The following is a 20,640-nucleotide window of genomic DNA, read 5'->3' as shown; positions in this document are numbered from 1 at the left end:
TGTCTGTCCAGGCAAGAGAAGGTTTTGAATATTTTGTCTCTTTCATAGACGATTATTCAAGATATGGATACATTTACCTAATGCGCCGCAAGTCTGAGTGCTTTGATAAGTTCAAAGAATACAAGGCTGATGTGGAGAAACGACTAGGTAAAAGTATCAAGACACTACTGATCCGATCGTGGTGGCGAATACCTCTTAGGAGAGTTTAGGAATTACTTATCGGTAGGGATTCAATCCCAATTATCTGCACCTGAAACACCCAGAATGGTGTAGCAGAGCGAAGGAATAGGACTCTTATGGAGATGGTTAGATCAATGATGAGTTATTCAGAATACCAAATTCGTTTTGGGATATGCTCTGGAAACAAAGAAGCGCGTTCCGAACTTAGTACCTTCTAAATCGGTTTCTTCTACTCCCATAGAATTGTGGAATGGCAAAACCAGTCTAAGACATATTCGGTTGGGGTAGTCCGACACATGTCTTTGAAACCAGATCTTGATAAGTTAGAATCACGTCGGAAGTTGGCGTGTTTGTAGGATATCCCAAAGGAACGAAGGTGGTTTATTTTATAGTCCTAAAGACCAGAAGGTCATTGTTAGCACCAAAGCCCAGTTTTAGAAGAAGACTATATAATGGATCACAAGCCCAGAGCAAAGTTGTTTTGGAAGAACTTAGAGAGGACATGTCTACTTCAGTACCAACATTACAAGATGAAGTACCACAAGAGACCGCAACACGTGTCACACATGATACACAACCACAGACGGTGCCTCGTCGTAGTGGGAGGGTTGTAAGCGACCTAAAAGATTCATGTTTTGGGAGAGTCTTGGACTTGATCCCTGGTAAACATGAACCTGATCCACGAACATATGACGAAGCACTCCAAGATATAGATCAACATCTTGGCAAAAGGCAATGAATTCGAAATAGAGTCTATGTACTCTAATAAGGTGGGAGCTTGTAGAACCACTGATGGTATAAAAGCCGTTGGATGCAAGTGGATCTACAAAGGAAAATAGGGATAGATGGGAAGGTAGAAACCTTCAAAGCTAGGCTTGTTGCGAAAGGTACACTCGTAAAGAGGGAATCGATTATGAGGAAACCTTTTCACGGTAGCCATGCTTAAGTCTATCAGGATACTCTTATCCATTCTTTGCTCATATGGATTATGAGATTTGGCAAATGGATGTCAAGACGACTTTCCTTAATGGAAGTCTTGAAGAGAACATCCATATGAAGCAACCGGAAGGGTTCATTGAAAAAGGCAAAGAGCATCTAGTGTGCAAGCTCAATCGGTCCATTTATGGACTAAAGCAAGCTTCAAGATCTTGGAACATCCGGTTTAATGAAGTAATCCAGTCATATGGATTTATTCAAAGTCCGGATGAGTCTTGTGTATATAAGAAGTGTAACGGAAACGTGGTGGTATTTCTTGTACTATACGTAGATGATATTTTGCTAATTGGCAACAATGTCAAGGTATTATCAGACGTAAGGGTATGGTTGTCCAAACAATTTGATATGAAGGACTTAGGAGATTGTGCACACATTCTTGGGATCAAAGTTATAAGGGATCGTAAGAAAAGAATGTTGTGTCTGTCCCAAGCTTCATATATAGATACAATCCTTGCTCGTTTTAGCATGCAGGATTCCAAGAAAGGTTTCTTACCTTTTAGACATGGAGTAGCTCTATCTAAAGAGATGTCTCCAAAGACATCGAAAGAGATAGATGACATGAAAGCAGTTCCTTATGCTTCAGCTGTAGGAAGCCTAATGTATGCAATGCTATGTACGAGACCTGATATCTGTTTTGCCGTGGGCATGGTCAGCAGATATCAGAGTAACCCTGGACAAGGACATTGGACTGCGGTAAAGCATATATTAAAGTACCTGAGAAGGACTAGAGATTATATGCTAGTTTACCAAGCAGACGATCTGCTCCCTGTGGGTTACACGGATTCAGATTTCCAATCAGATAGGGATAACAGTAAGTCTACATCAGGCTATGTGTTTACTTTAGGAGGTGGAGCCATTTCATGGAGGAGTGTTAAGAAGAAATGCGTTTCGGACTCAACCATGGAAGCTGAGTATGTAGCAGCCTCTGAGGCAGCTAAAGAAGCAGTATGGCTCAGGAACTTTCTAATGGACTTAGATGTGATTCCTGGTTTGCCCAAAATCATCACAATTTATTGTGATAATAGCGGTGCAGTTGCAAACTCGAAGGAACCACGAGCTCATAAGGCAAGTAAACATATAGAGCGCAAGTATCACCTGATACGAGATATCGTAAAGCGAGGAGAAGTTGTCATCGCCAAGATTGCATCAGCGGATAACCTGGCAGATCCTTTCACTAAGGCCCTTCCGGCGAAAGCTTTTGATCGGCATGTGGAGGAAATGAGAATCAGATGTATGGTAGAAGATATGGCAGCTTAGTCATTAGTATAAGTGGGAGATTGTTGGAGTGTATACTGAAAGCCTAAGCTTTGTAAACATTCATTATGAATAAAGAATCACATTTAGTCAAATTGTCTACATTTGTTTGTAGTTGTTCATTTAATTTATATTGTAGATAACATAGTATGTGGTGTCACATACAGAAGATGATGTTAAATTATAAACAGTAGCTCACGATTAAAATGGAAAGGAACAAACCATTAGAAGGTCGTAGTGTAATTAGGTATTAGTTTATCTTGACTATATAATTACACTAGTACACTCAGAGTGTATTGAGTAGGACCATTAGAGGTCGTTTCTTTTATACTGACTTTATAAAGGAACAAAGACCTCAGTTATTATGGAAGTGTGTGCTCTTAATCCTAATATAATAACAAGCACATATGTTTGATATTTATTTCTTTAATTTATCAATGGGTGAGATTTAGTTCGATGAATCAATAAACTCGATAAGTTGGGAAATGGTATCACTTATAGTGTGTGTTGTTGATTATAGAAGGAAACTGTGTCCTAGAGATACTAGGTTGATAATGTCCTCAAGAGGAGCTCATAAAGATTGTCTTGTTAAACCCTGCAGGTGGACTTAGTCCGACATGATAATAAGGTTGAGTGGTACTACTCTTGGACTTAGATATTAATTAAATGAGTTGTCAGTAACTCACTTAATTAGTGGACATTCGACATCTTAAACACAGGGAGACTAACACACTCATAATAAGAAGGAGCCCAAAAATGTAATTTGGGATTGGTGCGGTAGTTCAATGATAGTTTTCTAGTGGAATGAATTATCATTGATAAAATTAAGTTGTGTGTTCGGGGCGAACACGGGATGCTTAATTTTATCGGGAGACCAAAACCAATTCCTCCTCTCGGTCCCTATCGTAGCCTCTTATTTATAGAGTTCTATACTCACCTATACCCACCTTCTATACCCACCCAATAGGGGTCGACCAAGCTAGCTTGGGAACAAGCTAGGGCCGACCTAGGTATAAGATTGGGTGGCCGGCCCTAGCTTGAACCCAAGCTAGTAGGGCCGGCCAAAAAATAAATTTAAAAGAATTTTAATTTTAATTTTTATTATGTGGAAGAAATAATTTATTAAAGAGAATTTGAATTGAATTATCTCTCTTGTAAAATTTATAAAAGATTAAAGAAAGAGATTAGATCTCTTTCCTTATTTGTAGATTGGTGAGATATTTTATTTTATCTTTAAAAATTATTCACATGTTGTAAAATTAAAATTATGGAAATTTCTTTTTATTAACCATGAAGAGATTTTTTGAAGAGAAATTTTATTTTTAAAATTTCCGGAAACAAATAAGGAAAGTTTTAATTGTTGATTGAAACTTGTCCAATTTGCTTCCCATTGATGTGGCCGGCCATTAGAGATTAATTGGGGAAATATTATTTTATTTTTCTCAATTAAATCATGTCAAGGGAATTAAGGAAATTTTATTGTAATTAAATTTCCTAATTTGCCTAGGCCAAGGAATATAAAAGAAGGGGTGAGGGTGCCTTCACAAGACACAACCTCTATTGTTTTCTCTCCCTCTTTTGTTCCTTGGTGTGGCCGGCCATCCTCTCTTTCTCTTCCTCTTGTGGTGGCCGAATCTCCTTCTTCCATTGGAGCTCTTGTGGTGGCCGGATACTACTCGGAGAAGAAGAAGAAGAAGGAGAGAAAGCTAGCATCTCTTGGAGCTTGGTTAGTATTTTGGTTTTTCTCCTTGGTGAAGTTTTCCTTTGTGGCCGAACCTTGCTTGGAGGAGAAGAAGGTGGTTGGTGGTTTCTCATCTCGGTAGATCGTTGCCCACACAACGTCCGAGGTTAGAAGAGGAATACGGTAGAAGATCAAGAGGTTTTTCTACAAGGTATAACTAGTAATTTTTTTTCCGCATCATGCTAGTTATTTATGGAAATAATACCAAATACAAGAGGCTTACGTTCTAGAATTTCGAATATGTTTTTCGAAGTTGTGTTCTTTTGTTTTTTCTTTTCCTTGTGATTTGATTATTCTCTTTGGTTAACCTAAAGTTATTTTAGGAAATTAAATATTATCTTTCTATAAAAGGTTTTGTCTAGTCGGTGGTGGTTGCTCCCATATCCAAGAAGGTCATGTGCCTCGCCACGTCAGTACTGAGAACCAATTATTGAAAATAATATTTAATGGAATTAATAACTTAAGGAGACTTGGATCAAACGTGTTAAGTTCCGCAGGAGATCCAAGTCAAAACCTAAAAGAACAAATAGATTAAGTTTTGGATCAAACGTGTTAAGTTCCGCAGGCGATCCAAAATTTAATTTAAAAGAACACATGGTAGTTAGGAAAAGGTTCAGACCTTTGTACAAAATCTTTGTACAGTGGAACCTATAGGTTTTCCGAGTAGCAAGCAACATAAGGACCCTGCACCCTCTTCCCCGGATATTGCGTAGTCTGTAATGTTAACATTTATGTGCGGATGCTAGATTTTTCATAACTGTACTTATTTGTGTGGTCGTGCTGAACTTTTTGATATACTTGTCCGCCCTTATATTTGGATAATCATACTACTTCCCCTTAGCTTGCCTCCTTTCTTAGTAGGTCGTTCACGCCTTTAGCTGATCTCCACAAATCAGCTTGTCCTTACTTATTTTGCTTCGCTGCATCACTCTTCTCCCAATGATTGCCTTTATACCGAGCCTTTTTTAATGGCCTTTCTGCATACTTTTGTCTTGCTCGGAGTGACCACCTTATTAGACTCCTCGTATCTCGAGCTCCTGCCTTTCCTATAATGCCCCTTGGTTATACTTTCGAGGATCATCACAAGGCATTCCCTGTCTATTTCCGCCCCTGCATCGACCGTCCGTTGTCAACTTACAAAAATGTCCTTCCTCCGCAATACCTATAAGTGTCTTCTTGCTTCTTTCCTTCTCCTATGATTCGCCATCACCACGGAGCGCCCAAACGTCGCCGCCGCCGACTGACTTTCTCCGAGACCTTGCCGCGATCCTTCCTTTTCTCCAAGCTTCTTCTTTACGTTTGTTCTTTCTATCTCCTGAGATAATCTCTTTTGCAATGACCTCTCCTTCTTGGATCTCCTTGTTGGCGGAGCACTTCCCAGGCGCTTCGACTTTTGTTGAGTTGGATTGGGATGACCTACGGTACACTTATGAGATCCCTACTAGCTTTCGCCCCATCATCCCTACTGGTGTGAACCTGTACTTCGATCCTCCGCCTGGTTCTTGTACTTTCTTTACTGAACAATTTGTTTCTGGCCTTCGTCTACCCCCACATCCTTTTTTGTCTGGAGTGTGCCGCTACTTTAGGATCCCCCTAGGTCAGCAAACTCCCAATTCTATAAAGATTTTATGTGGCTTCGTAATACTCTGCGAAGTTTGTGAGGTCTCCTGGTCAGCTCCCCTTTTCCACTGCTTCTTTGCTCTTGCTCGGCACGCCGACGGTCTCTTTTATTTCCAAGCTCGCAGTCACACTGCTTTCTTCTCTCCTCTTCCTCCTCCTAGCGCTAACTGGCGTGAGTCTGTGAAGTTGATTCATGTATTCAATGAGTCTAATTTAGATTATGACTCATTAAATCAACTTAATTTAATGAATTAGATTCATTATATTAAGTTGGCTTGAACCATATGGTTGGATTAGATCAACCATGAGAGAGATTTGATCAAGTTTGACTTGATTTGAGAGGAAGAGAAAAAGTCATGTTTGACTTGACTTTTTGCCACATCACTAGTGAGTTGGCAAGATGTGGACCAATAGGATTGCTCCACATCATCAATGTGTGCCACCTCATGGAGGTTACAAGCCTCCATAGCATTTAATGTGGCCGGCCCACATTAAATGAGGAGGTTACACTTGTTGTCATGTCATTTAGTGAGGTGGCAAGATGTGGACCAATAGTGTTGATCCACATCATCCTAGAGTGTCACCTCATGGGGGTTACAACTCTTAATGGTCTCCACATTAATTGGAATTAATGTGGGGGGTTTTACACCTCCTAGAGTGGTCGGCCACTTGATGGCTAAGGTGTTTTTTGATTTTCCTCTCATTGATTCATTCACTCTTCTTCTCCCTTGGGTGCTCTCTCTTCTCCTTCTCCCATTCCTTGGCCGAACACTCCATTGGTGCTAGCACACCTTGCGTTTTGGTCATCTCCTTCTACTTGTGTCCGTGTGGATACATATAGAGGTTGTCTACTTTGACAACTAAAGATCCGGCGACATCTTGGACAAGCGGGAACACGAAGGGCTTCGCTACAAGGGTAATGATCTTAACTTTAGTGTAGATCTAAAGTTTTTACAAACTCGTACAAGAAAAGGTTTTTCAAAATTTTTGTTTACGAATCTTTGCACGAGATCCATGGCTTTGGGTGACTCGGGGTTTCCGCGACGCGAAAAAGCGGTTTTCGCGGCCCGAAGAACCCAACAATGCCAAACCCCTTGCACCAATTTTGTATCTTGCGTCCTTGAAATTGTCTGCCATTGTCCGACACTAACTTATGAGGTAAGACGAATCTGCAAAAGATATTCTTCCACAAGAACTGGATCACCGCATCTTCAGTAATTCTGGCCAGAGCTTCCGCCTCTACCCACTTGGAGAAGTAGTCTACTGCTACCAACAAAAAACGTCTTTGCCCTGTAGCCATCGGGAAAGGTCCCACGATATCCATACCCCACTGGTCAAATAGACAAGACACTATAGAAGTTCTCAGCAGCTCTGTGGGTCGGTGCGTCAGGTTCTGATACTTCTGGCATGACAAACAAGTATTCACCAGCTTCTGTGCATCCTTTTGCAGGGTAGGCCAGAAATACCCGGCCAGTAGTACTTTCCGAGCCAGCGTTCTTCCGCCTGCATGATTGCCGCAGCACCCCAAATGTATCTCCCGCAAGGCATGATCTGCCTCTTCCATACTCAAGCACTTGAGCAGAGGTCTGGAGAAAGACCTTTTGTACAGTTGATCTCCAATCATAACATAAGAATGGGCCTGTCTCCTGAGCATACGCGCCTCTTCTAAGTTGGCTGGTATAATCCCTTGCTGGAAGAAATTTATGATGGGCGCCTTTCAATCAATTACTCCTTCCAAGTTATTTCGTAGATCTATCTGAGCTATAAGGAAGGTCTGTGCTATAGATCTGTCAAATACCCAAGTAGTCAGGGAGCTGGCCATTTTAGCTAATTCATCCGCTCTTTCATTTTCAGCCCTGGGAATCTTAGTGACTGTGACCTCTTTAAAATCTTTTCTCATCTTCTCATAGGCTTCCTTGTAAACTTGTATTTTTTCGTTGTTCACCTCAAAATGCCCGGTCACCTGCTGAGCTACCAGCTGCGAATCTGAATATATTATGACTCGGCTTGCCCCCACATGCCGAGCTGCTTGTAGACCTGCTAATAGGGCTTCATATTCTGCCTCATTGTTGGTAGCTCTGAAATTTAGCCGTACAGCCAGCTGCATAATGTCTCCTTGCGGAGATACTAGAAGTGCACCTACACCACTTCCATGATGGGTAGCCGACCCATCTACATAGACTTTCCAAACCTCCTCCGGATCCGCTTGATAAACCTCTGTCAAGAAATCCGCCAGAGCCTGTGCCTTGATCGCGGTTCGGGGCTGATACTGTATATCATATTCCCCTAGCTCGGTTGCCCATTTGATAAGCCGACCTGCTACCTCCACCTTGGTGAGAGCTCGACCCATTGTACTGTTTGTCAGGACGGTAATAGGATGTGCCAAAAAATACGGTCAGAGGCGCCTAGCCATGAGAACAAGTCCGTAAACCAACTTCTCCAGGGCTGTGTACCGAGACTCGGCCCCCTTTAATAGATGGCTGAAAAAATACACTGGCCGTTGTACATTATCCTGCTCTTTAACTAGCACGGCCCCCACGACCTCGGGGGTGGCTGATAAATAGACCCAAAGGGGTTCTCCGACAACAGGTTTGAACAGCGATGGTAAAGATTCCAGGTATTGCTTTAGCTCCTCAAAGGCCTGTGTGCACTCTTCCGTCCACTGAAACTTAGCTGCTTTCCTGAGCACTTTGAAGAAGGGCGCGGCTCGATCTGCAGATCTGGAGATGAATCGGGACAGCGCCGTTATCCTACCGACCAGCTTCTGCATTTCCTTCAGATTCTGAGGGACCTGCATGTTCCGGAGTGCTTGTACCTTCTCGGGATTGGCTTCTATCCCCCGTTCAGTCACCAGATAACCCAGAAACTTCCCTCCTTTGTCCCCGAACAGACATTTCAGGGGATTCAGCTTTACACCATATTGCCTCAGAGTCCCACAGGTTTCTTCTATATCTTTTATTAGACTGGACGCCAGGGGGGACTTGATTAAGATGTCGTCAACATAGACTTCCACGTTCCGCCCGATCTGACTCCGAAAGATTTTGTCCATCATCCTTTGGTAGGTGGCCCCAGCATTCCTAAGTCCAAATGGCATGACCGTATAGCAGAAAGTACCATCAGCCGTTATGAAGCTAACCTTCTCCTGATCCTCCCTAGCTAAGGGTATCTGATGATATCCTTGGTAAGCGTCCATCATGCATATCCTCTCACAGCCAACAGTTGAATCCACCATCTGATCGATCCGCGGGAGAGGGTAACAGTCTTTGGGGGTGGCTTTATTGAGGTCGCGGAAGTCTATGCATACCCTCCACTTGTTGTTAGGCTTCTTTACTAATACAATGTTAGAAAGCCAGGACGGGAATTGCACCTCCCGAACATGTCCCGCCTTCTTGAGCTGATCCACTTCAGCTCGGATAATTTTATTCTGGTCGGCAGAGAAATTTCTCTTCTTCTGCTTGACTGGCTTGGCTTCAGGTATCAGATGCAGCTTGTGCTCGGCTATCTCTGGTTTGATTCCGGGCAGTTCTTCCGGGGACCAAGAAAAAACGTCCCTATTGCGGATCAGACACTGTATCAGCTCCGACTTAAGCTCCAGTGGTAAGTCACTGGAAATGCGAGTGATGCTCTCTGCCCTGTCAGTGTGCAACTGGATTTCTTCCCATGGGATAGGCTCCTCGGCAATAAGCAGAGGCTCCTCTTGGATAGCGTGCACACCACCATCCTGAGTCTTCCTGCTCTTGCGTGCCTCCACCCGGACCATATCAATATAGCAACATCGGGACACCTTCTGCTCTCCCTTGACTTCTCCGACCTGCTCGCCGACCGGGAACTTAATCTTCTGGTGGAAAGTAGAGACAGCAGCCCTGAACTCATGCAGAGCTGGCCTTCCCAAGATGACATTATAGGAGGAAGGAGAGTCCACCATTATAAAGGTGCTCCTCCTGGTGCGCACCAGTGGCTCAGTGCCCATGGATATGGCCAGCTTAATCTGACCCATGGGCTTGACTTCGTTACCTGTGAACCCGTATAAAGAAGTGGTTACAGCTTGGAGCTCAGCGGCGTCAATCTGTATCTCCTCGAATGCAGCTCTAAACAAAATATTGACCGAGCTCCCGGTATCTACAAAGACCCGGGCCACTCGGCTGTTAGTGATAACGGCCTTGATTATGAGAGCATCGTCATGGGGTAGTTCCAAACCCTCCAAATCTTGTGGCCCAAAGCTAATGACAGGGTCAGACGCCTGCTCGTGGTTGCACCCCACAGCTCCCACATACAGCCGCCGACCGTGTGACTTACGGGCTCGGCCTGAGTCCCCGTAAGTGGGCCCTCCTGAAATCATGCCGATCTCTCGTACAGCGGCGTTACCCCGGTTTTCCAGCTCCCCGATATCTCTTCGGTCCTCCACGGGACCAGCTTGGTTAGAAGGACCGGCTAGGTCGGGCCGGGTCTGACGAGCACGTCCCGCTGCAGCCCGTTCTTCCTCCATTCTCTGTATTTGGGGCGCTAACTCCGGGGGAGGCAAGCCCTGCTCTACAGCTCGCCTGGAGTCACGGGCGAATTGGAAGCAGTTACTGAGCTCGTGCGTCCTGGACCGATGATATGTGCAATATGGCGCTCCCCTTGGTCCGGGCCTGGGCGCGTGTATGGCAGCAACTCGCGGAGCTGGTCTGACTCCCTGAGCGGGTTGAGGGGCAGGCCTGGGTTGAATGCGCTGAAGAGGCTGAGCTGGCTGTGGTGCTCTCCTCTCAGGTCGGTTGCCAGGAGCCACTGTCTTTTCGGCCTTCCTCCTAGCTGCCTGAGCTTCCTCCACTTTGATGTAGCAAGAAGCTTTTTCCACTATGTCATCAAAACTTCGGGCGGGGTTTTTGATGAGATCCCTGAAGAGTTCCTCTTCCAGCAATCCGTGGGAGAAGGCGCTCATCAGTATTTCCGAGGTGGCGGAGGGGACGTCATTGGCCACCTGACTGAACCGGTTGATGTAGCTTCGCAGAGGCTCGGTCGGACCCTGTTTAAGAGCGAAAAGACAGTGGTCGGTTTTTTTATACTTACGACTGCTGGCGAAACGACGCAAGAAGGCCGTTTTAAAATCCAAGAAGCGATTGATGGATTCTGGGGGCAGTCCATCGTACCACTTCTGCGCCGAACCCGACAGGGTGTGTAGGAATACTCGGCATTTGACAGCATCGCTGTATTGATACAGCATAGCCGCGTTCTTGAACTTTCGCAGATGCTCCTCCGGATCTTTGCTTCCATCGTATTCTCCAATGTTCGGGGCTCGATAACCCCTTGGTAGGTTTTCCCTCAAGATCTGAGCCGAGAAGGGTACCTTGTCATCCGGGTCTTCAGGCAGATCTCTGGCAGGGGTTATAGCTTTTCCCTTTCCTGAATCCCGGGTGGATGTAGAGAGCTTTCCGCCACCGACGCCTGCGGCTCTTCTTTCTTCGGACTATGCTAGCGAGGTCCAGGCTGATGATAGTTGCGGCGAGGCTCTCGGAATGAGGTACGAGGGGGTTCTTCCTGCTGCTTCCTCTTTGAGCCCCTGTCGGAGGCAGGAGCTGGTTCTTTGGACGCTTCAGGCGCTAGGCGAGGTCGTGAAACCGTTCCTTGTTTTTCAGAGGCGGCTTGCTTTCTGACCTCCTTGAAGAGCTCGTACTCCCCCGCAGTCATGGTGACATTAATCCTCCTGCTGGAACTTCGACCAGAGTCCTCCATCTTCACGCTTCGGATCAGGCTGTTGTGCTTCCCACAGACGGTGCCAAATTTGATCCTATCCGAAAGCTGAGTCGGACGAAGGCTGGTCACGGCGGCCTAGATGCTGACGGAAGGTCGTGGGTGGTCCGGCTCCCCCGGGCTGCTGACGCTGATGCAGGTCCCTGCACACAATCAGACGATCTCCTCCTCTCCCTTCGTTAGAGACCAGAATCCCGGGGAAAAAGTCCCCGGGTCAGGCCCTCCGACGCTCAAGTCAGGTCCTTTTTCCCCAGAAAAAATGGAGAGAGAAAAAATGAAAGTGAAAAGTTTGTGGAAAAAAGTGACCAGAGAGCGTACCTGCGTACGAAAAAGCCCCCCTCTTTTTATGCCCCCTCCTCGCTTCTAGAACCTGCCCCTGTCAGAAAGCGTTAGACGCTGGGTTTTGTCGTGTAGTCCCGGACACCTGTCGTGTTGCTATTGATTGTGAAAGTATCTTCTCGTTTTGGGACCTCGGCCTTTACACATGGGTTTTGTCTTGTAATGAAGGACATCTGTCAGACTGCTATTGGTGATGAGAGCATCTTTTTGCTTAGAAACCTCCGTCTTCGTATATATCGTTGATATGTAATGATTACCCCTTGACAGACAATTGTGCTTCTCCGACTCCTGCACGGCTTAGCTCATCCGATCTATTGTGGCCTGTGTCTGCCTCGCATCCTCCGATCAGCTCCAACCTCTAAGCATCACCTGCCAGTCGGGCTGACTCTGAACAACTCTGCCAATCCCGGTCTGTACCCTACGCTTTGTATTTCCTGGCCCTCGACCGTGGGCCCGTAGATCGAGCTGTCTTTAAACAGATCTGTCGATCCCGACCTGTGACTTGTACTTCCTGGCCTTCGAATCGCAGGCCTTCGAATCGCAGGCCTGTAGATCGAGCTATCTCTAAACGGCTTTGCCGATTCCGACCTGTGAGTTGTACTTCCAGTCCTTTGAATCGCAGGCCTGTAGATCGAGCCATCTCTAAACAGCTCTGTCGATCCCGACCTGTGACTTGTACCTCGCCTGTCGTCTCCCTTCGTCTTCCTACTGCCTTGCCCCTTCGGTCAACAAGTCCGCCTGACCTCTGACTATCCCCTATGCTCGACTCTGACTGCCCCGTCAGCTTGACTATTGACTGCCAAGTCACCTTGACTACTGACTGCCACATCATCTTAACATTTGACCACTATATGGCCTTGACCCTCCTCATCCTTTCCTTTTAGGCCCCTCCCTTGCCAGCCGTATCAATATGCTAGTGCTAACATACTTCCAAATTGAGAAATATAGAATATAGAATTAGTAGGGATGTTAATGGCATTTAATAGACACACAAGAAATAGTTGGGATTAAGACAACTTGTTATTAGATAGTTAGTGGGCCATGGACATCTGTCCTGTGATGACCAATTCTACACCTATAGGTTTGTAAAATGAGATACTAGTAGATCCTTGATTCCATCTTGGAAAGTCCTTGGCATTGTTATGCCAATCAAAACACAAAGTCAGAAGGTAATTAAATAAATACCAATGTGCAGTGACCGGATATTGAGAATCCTTTGGTTTCAAAAGCAGTGTTTTTTTTTCTGAAAGAAGTTTCAAATGAATTAACATGATCCTGTTTCAACTTAACCAACCATATTGTTTAAAGTGCAATGCGAATTCATAGCTACAACACTATGTCATATAGTTGTCACTTGTCAAATTATTAACTTTTCATACAAGCTACTTCTTTAAATTGGAAACAGGAATCAAATGCAAACTTGCATCTCAAGTGCCCAGCTTCTTGTATTTGAACTGCTTCCACTACCTGTGCCAAGCTTGCTAGTGCCGATGATGTAGTAGCCACTGAGAAAATGTGTTGATTTGAAAATGACAGCAAGAATTCTAGTATATATGTTGCATTATTAAAAATATGTATATTTTCTTCTCCATCTCTAATAGAAACTCGCCAAACTACAACTATTAGTTTTAGTTCTTGATTTTTTAAAAATAAATAAATTCATTTAAAGGAATACAATGGCAATGTACCTCATATTCTACTAGAGGTTAGAGAACTGTTGACAGATCACATATCACAAAAAAAAAAAAAATATCTTGAGAAAGAGAAAATATTTTGTAAACAATGTCAATGACTTGGGACACTCCCAAGAACTTCAAAATATATATATATATATATATAGTATACTTGTTTAACATGAAAAAACAAAACGATGTTAATTTAGTATATCCAACATAATATCTAACCGTCCACCATTCTTGATATTTACATTGGGGCGCCTATGATATTAGTTTAGTTAGACACAATAAAACATAGTCATCATCTGATATACGTGATTGGATCTTCACAATAAAAAACATGAAAAGAAATAAAATGGTAAGATGCAAGGATTGCAAGAGTTCAATTCTGTACAAAAAGATCGAACCTAAGAAAGACAAGGATTACGAGAGCCCCAAAAAAAGATCCCTGACGAAGATGTTCAATTTGGTGGAGAGGTTCGCGGAGAGGGCTTCACAGAAGCTGTCGGGAGAAGATGGAGATGTTCAGCATGAGAGAGGATATTTTGGTTTGCATGACTGAGGAGGGAATTTGCCTGAGGAGCTATGGCGTGAGAAGGAAGGAGTTCAAGACTTCGGCGTGAGAGGTTTGTGTGGGACGATTTTTGCAGAGGTTTGGGTTACCGTGATATTTTGTCAAAAAATAATTCAATAGAGAGTTAGATGTTTTGGCTGAAAACATTAGGCAGGGATTTATATATTCTTAAATTTTTAAAGATTATTAATGGCACATGTTATATGTTGTAAATATTTTATAATATTTATTGATAGCCTGTATTTTTGTATGTCATCATTTATATATGTATAATAAGTATTAATAGCGTACTCCAGACGTTATTAATATTAAGTTTTAATAACAGACTCTATATATCGTAGAAAAGTTTATTGACAATATATTTTTTGTGTACGTCGTCGTTTATATAAATATTATACTATCCACAACGTACATAATTTGGCGCACTGTAAAAACAATTATTAATAGCACACTTTAATCGCGCATCGTTGATTATGTGTCGTGGAAAGTCATATTTATTTTAGTATTAGTGACCAAGGGCATTGATATTACCCCACTTTTTGAAAGCCTTGATATAGGTACTAATCCTTTGCTATAGAAATTCTAGTTGGAGATCTAATTAGAATCCTTATAAAAGTATAAGTATAGAGATAGGGAGATGAACAATATATAGGAATATTAACTAACATCATAGTAAAATCGAAATTTGATGTGCATAGATTATATATGTTTCTAGGTATTCTTTGACACACATATATTTGTATCTCATGAATATAATTTATCTTTGCTGCTATTTTATTATTTATGTTATACTTCCATTCTATTTATTTAAAGATCTACTCTTTGCATGTTTTGATTGATAGGATGCTATTTGGAATGAAAATTAAGGAAAGACACACATTGATGCAACTTGTGAGGATCCAACAACCTAGTCATGCCCCTTGGCAAGGTCATGTGCCTCCCTAGTGCCTCCCACTAGAAAGACACATGCAGGTCATGCCTCTAAGGTACGGTCGTGCCTCACCTCGGCTGAACACATAGCCTAGTCGTGCCCCAAGCCACTGTCATGCCTCTTCTCACAATAAAAACACACAATCCACCCGTGCTTCCCATCTCAAAAGAAGACATGGGTGTTGGAGCAATCCTAATGGTTCGTGCGACCATATGTTTTGATATTTGGGAAATAGGTTTAAGTTAGATTCACCCTTGTATATGATATGTTTATATGAGTATGCAAGTTTGCAAGATACACATATGACTAAAGTTGATGGCTTCAGGTCCGGTGAAGGATGGAGCATCCGAGGGATCGTGGACAAAGCAGTAAGGACAAGGACTGAGGGAAGCGACTTCGAGGCATACGCGAAAGATGGCATTGGGACTAGCTACGGGCTTGGGTGCATCCGAGGGACGAGAGTCAAAGGAAGTAGGCTTGAAGGCAAGAGATCAAAGCTACAACAAAGAGTCAAGTTGGTCGTAAGGGTGAGGGTCCGAGTGTTGAAAGATTGTACTCGGGTACCAGTCGACAGATGGTTTCATCAGTCGACTGGTGTAGTCGACTGGGTAGTCGACTGAGAGTGAACAGAATACTTCTGTTCGCTCGACCAGTGTGGAGCAATCGATTGGTACTTTTACCAGCCGACTGGTATCGAGCCGTTAGGATGTAACGGTCGAATCTCCACAGAGGACAATGGACTAATGATTTTGGCAATCGACTGGTAGGCGGGATTTTTCAGCCCGTAGCCTATATAACCAAGGCTTGGAAGCTTGGTTAGGACTCACGAAATTGGACTTGGTTAAAATATAATTAGTAGTCTACTAGTACTCAAGGTTTCCCTTATGTCCAAGTGATCCTTGGTGAGTGTTGTGGTGAAGTTTCTCCACCCACAAGGAGGTTTGAGCTAGTCAGAGTTTCCGGGAACTAATCCACCGACGGATTGAGGGATCGTCCACCTTAGGGACAACCGTGGAGTAGGAACAAGTTATCTCTGAACCATGTAAATGAGCTTGTTAACGGTTTATGCTTTTCTTTATTGTCTTTACTTTGTATTTGCTTGTATTCCGCTGCGCAAGCTAACAAGTGTAAGAAGAGCTATCGATTTGGGGGCGTCATCCATTCAACCTCCCTTCTAGCTGGCTACAAGACCCCCAACAATTGGTATCACAGCGAGGGCGCTCTCCATTGAACTAACCACCAAGGAAGCAAGGATGACCGGCTTGATTGAACCACCGAACTTTGAAGGCGGAGGCTTATGGGACATCACATTTTGGTTGGTGAAAATGAAAAACTTCCTCGAGACAGATTGGAACACAATGATGGTCGTCGAGGAACCATTTGAAGTCCCAAGAGACAAGAAAGGGAAGAGACTCCGACCATGACATTAGAAGAAAGAGCAAACCTTATGATCGAAGACAAACTCAAAGGTAATATCAACTTTAATCGATATTTTACCACCTAATGTGATAAGTGATGTAAGTGAATACAAGAATGCCCACGAATTGTGGAGCAAAGTGAAGAAACTTCTAGGGAAAGAACTCATGCCTACACAAGAAGAAAGAAAATCCGAAGAAAAGGATGAAGTGGCTCAAGTTGAGGAGGATCCAACGGAAGTTGAGCCATGCACAACATCCAAGGAGGAGAAGGAGGATAAGGAAGTATCATCAACATCTTCAAGGGTTGAAGAAGAATCCAAGACAAGTAAAGAAGGAGAAGAATTCTTAGAAGAAGTCAACCTAGTGAGCATCTCCACTGAAGTGAAGTCAAAGGACCATATAACTTGTTTCGGGTGCAATGAGAAGGGGCACTACAAGAATAGGTGTCTAATGGGTAAGAAAGAGATATCTCGTAAACTCAATTCAATTTCTTTAGAACCTAATTTGAGTTGTAGGAAGAAGAAGGAGAAAAAGCACATTATATGCTTCACGTGTGGAGAAATGGGACACTACTATACAAAATGCCCAAGGAAGGGAGAGCTCAAGAAGTTGACACATTTGAAGATGTGGGAAAATAAGTGGAGGAAGAATGGAGGCTCATATCAAGGGGGAGCTCCAAAGGTAAAGGGTAAGGTAAACCCTAGTTTAAATTTGAAGTCAAATTTAAATTCCTCCATGCATGCTAGGAAAAATAATGATAATCATTATATGTCCATGTAAAATTTTGGATTTAAATATCATGATAGGAATAAGGTTAATGTAGATCAAAATCCTAGAAAATTTATGCATGATAGACCTAGGCAAGTTAAATTCTCATTACCTAAGGAAAACCAAGGCATTAATCCGAAGAAGGGGAGACACATGCCTAGGAAGGGTAGGTCTAGGAATGTCCAAGGTGGACATATCAACTCTAGGGTTAGGGGTCTAGAAAATGAAAATCAAGCTTTGAAGGTAAAGCTTGATAAGTTGAAGAAACCCCTAGAAAGATTTAATGTTGGATCTAAGGGTTTAGGGATGGTGTTGGGTAGCCAAAGACCCAACAATGATAGATCGGGTTTGGGATACCGATCTAATGTCTCCAAAGCTAAGGGAAAGTCTTATGCTAGGGTTGCATATGACTATAGCAAGGAGAAGCCAAGAAATGGCAAGCGAAACCATTTAATGGTAAGAAGAAGTTAACCAAGAACAAGGTGTCTAAGGTTAAAAAGGTTAGGTTTGTAGGCCAAGTATCACCAGAGGTGCACCGATATGGCCTAGCAATTATGGATGAGTCACCTAGGGAGGTGACTAAGGTTAAGAGCTCTAGGGGAATCTCAAAGAGTCAAATTGGGACCCATGGCCAAGGGATCTCAAGTGGGTTTTACTTGGGAGTCTAGGTTGAGTCATGGAATGTGCCAAATGGTTTGGAGATGGACTTGAGTCTCAAACATAGGGAATTGGCACACATGGGTTGTATTTCATGCTTAGGAATATGACATTGGGGTCATATTGCATGATAATTGGTTTTTAATGTATAGATGTCATATAAACCAATACTAGGGATGCATTGTGGGTTAGTATGAGCAAATATATCAAGAGGAAATCAAAACTAGGGCTTCAGGTCAAGGTTCAATTGAACCATTTAGTTAGTTTTAGATTTTTTCGGATTGGTGATAGATACATTTTATAATATATTTTTTCCAAGTAGACATGGATAAAATAGACCTCTCCACAAAATTTGGGGATTCTTGGATGTTTGTGAAATTATTGGTGTATTTCTGAAATCGGGTCAGAAATGTAGGATAGGTTGAAATCAGTGTGCCAGTCGATTGGTAACACTGCATTTCAAACACAGAATGATTTTGTGTGTTGAATTTGATAGGAGCAGTCAACTAGTGCTTCTGGCAGTCGACTGATACCAGCCTGAAACTATTTTTCAATACTGATCTTGACCGGGTCAACTCGTATAGGTGTATGAGATTCATGGGGGATAAATACACGAGTTTAGGGTCAGTTTGAATGATAAGTTTCAACAATTGGGATATTGTTGGAGTTTTTTAATGTTAAGCAAAAGGGGAGAAGTAAAGTTTAGTTAAGAAAACCTTTGAGTGTCTTTGCATAGGGGAGCCTTGTGATAGGTTCTTAAAAATCCCTGTGGTAAAATTCCTAGCTCATTAGGGAGCTTAGGTGTAGGGGGAGTCTTGGGATAGGTTCCAATGCATGTTTGTATTTTCCATTCGACGGTGTAAGTCCAAATGTGTAGCCTTGGCAACATAAGTCCATTCGGCAATGTAAGTCCAAGTGTGTAGCCTTAGCAACGTAAGTCCATTATTTTTAGCATGTTTATTTACTATTTGTTTTTCCTAACTTAAATGTATTGTCAAACATCAAAAAGTCTCAATGGTCTGTGCGACCATGTGTTTTGGTGCTTGGGCAAAGGGTTTAAGTTGGGTTCACCCTTGTAAATGATATGTGTATATGAGTGTGCAGGTTTGCAGGATACACAAATGACTTAGGTTGATGGCTTCGGGTCCGATGAAGGATGGAGCATCCAAGGGACCGTGTACAAGGCAGCAAGGATAAGGGTCGAGGGAAGCAACTTCGAGGCATACGCGAAAGATGACATTAGGACTAGTCACGAGCTTGGGTGCATCCGAGGGACGAGAGCCAAAGGAAGTAGGCTTGAAGGCAAGAGGTCAAAGCTTCAACAAAGAGTCAAGTGAGTCGTAAGGGTGAGGGTCCGAGTGCTGAGAGATTGTACTCAGGTACCAATCGACTAGTGTAGTTGATTCGGCGTCAACTAGGAGCGAACAAAATGCTTTTATTTGCTAGACCAATGTGGAGCAGTCGACTGGTACTTTTACCAGTCGACTAGTATCGAGCCGTTGGGATGTAACGGTAGAATCTCCATAGAGAATAGTCGACTGATGGTTTTAACAGTCGACTGGTAGGCAGGATTTTCCAACCCGTGACCTATATAACCAAGGCTTGGAAGCTTGGTTAGGACTGACAAAATTGGACTTGATTAAAGTCTAATTAGTAGTCTACCAGTGCTCAAGGTTTCCCTTTTGTCCAAGTGATCCTTGGTGAGTGTTGTGGTGAGATTTCTCCACCCACAAGGATGTTTGAGCTAGCCGGAGTTTTCGGGGACTAATCCTCCGATGGATTGAGAGATTGTCCACCTTACGGATGGTCGTGAGTAGGAGCAAGTTATCTCCGAACTATGTAAATGAGCTTGTTAGCTGTTTGTGCTTTTCTTTATTGTCTTTACTTTGTATTTGCTTGTATTCCACTGCGCAAGCTAACAAGTGTAGGAAAAGCTATCGATTTGGGGGCGTTGTCCATTCAACCCCCCTTCTAGCCTGCCGCAAGACCCCCAACAATGGGTACTATTGTGCCTCATCCATCCAGAGAAAGCCATGACCTGGTCATGCCATTAGACACATGTAAGGATCTTGAGCACAAAACAACACAAACACAGTGGAATAGACAATTTCAAGATCCTTTCCAAATGATCCATGCGAAGGAAACCGTATACTAGTTATGATGAGAGTTATACCTTTATTGTGTAAACACAAACTCCCGACAACAACTTTGTCCTCAGTAGATCTCAGCATGATCAAGTGGTTGCACCACTACGGTATCCACACGAACAGATTCCATCCGTCTCACGAACTCACGATTTGGAGAAAAACTAACTTTGTAGTGCTAGCTACTTAGAAGGTTCGGCCAAAGAGGAAGAAGGAGGAAGAAGACAAGAAGATCAAAAGTCACTCATGAAAAATGAGTTTAAAAAGCCTTTTATATTTTTCAAGGAATACCAAGAGTCTCAAGGAATACTAAAAGTCTTTGCCTTTTGGTCTTCTTCCAATAATGATACCAATTAATCTCTATTAATTTACATTATCCTTTTAATGAGTTTAATTTAGTATATTAGATTAACCATTAACATAATAAGTCTAATTATCTCATAATTGGCTCTTAAAGCTAATACTAATAGCACAACTATGCCTGTTTTGGGTCGTGGCATACACACCCCGACCGTGCCTCCTGGCACGATCATGTGGTGGAGAACATGAGGAAGCACGACCCCCTTGCCTATATAAGGGGAATTTCTCCACTTGGGCTAGATCCATGGTTTG

The sequence above is a fragment of the Zingiber officinale genome, chromosome 3B (genome assembly GCF_018446385.1).
Source record: "Zingiber officinale cultivar Zhangliang chromosome 3B, Zo_v1.1, whole genome shotgun sequence".
NCBI lineage: Eukaryota > Viridiplantae > Streptophyta > Magnoliopsida > Zingiberales > Zingiberaceae > Zingiber > Zingiber officinale.
Note: the sequence above shows the minus strand (reverse complement) of the source record.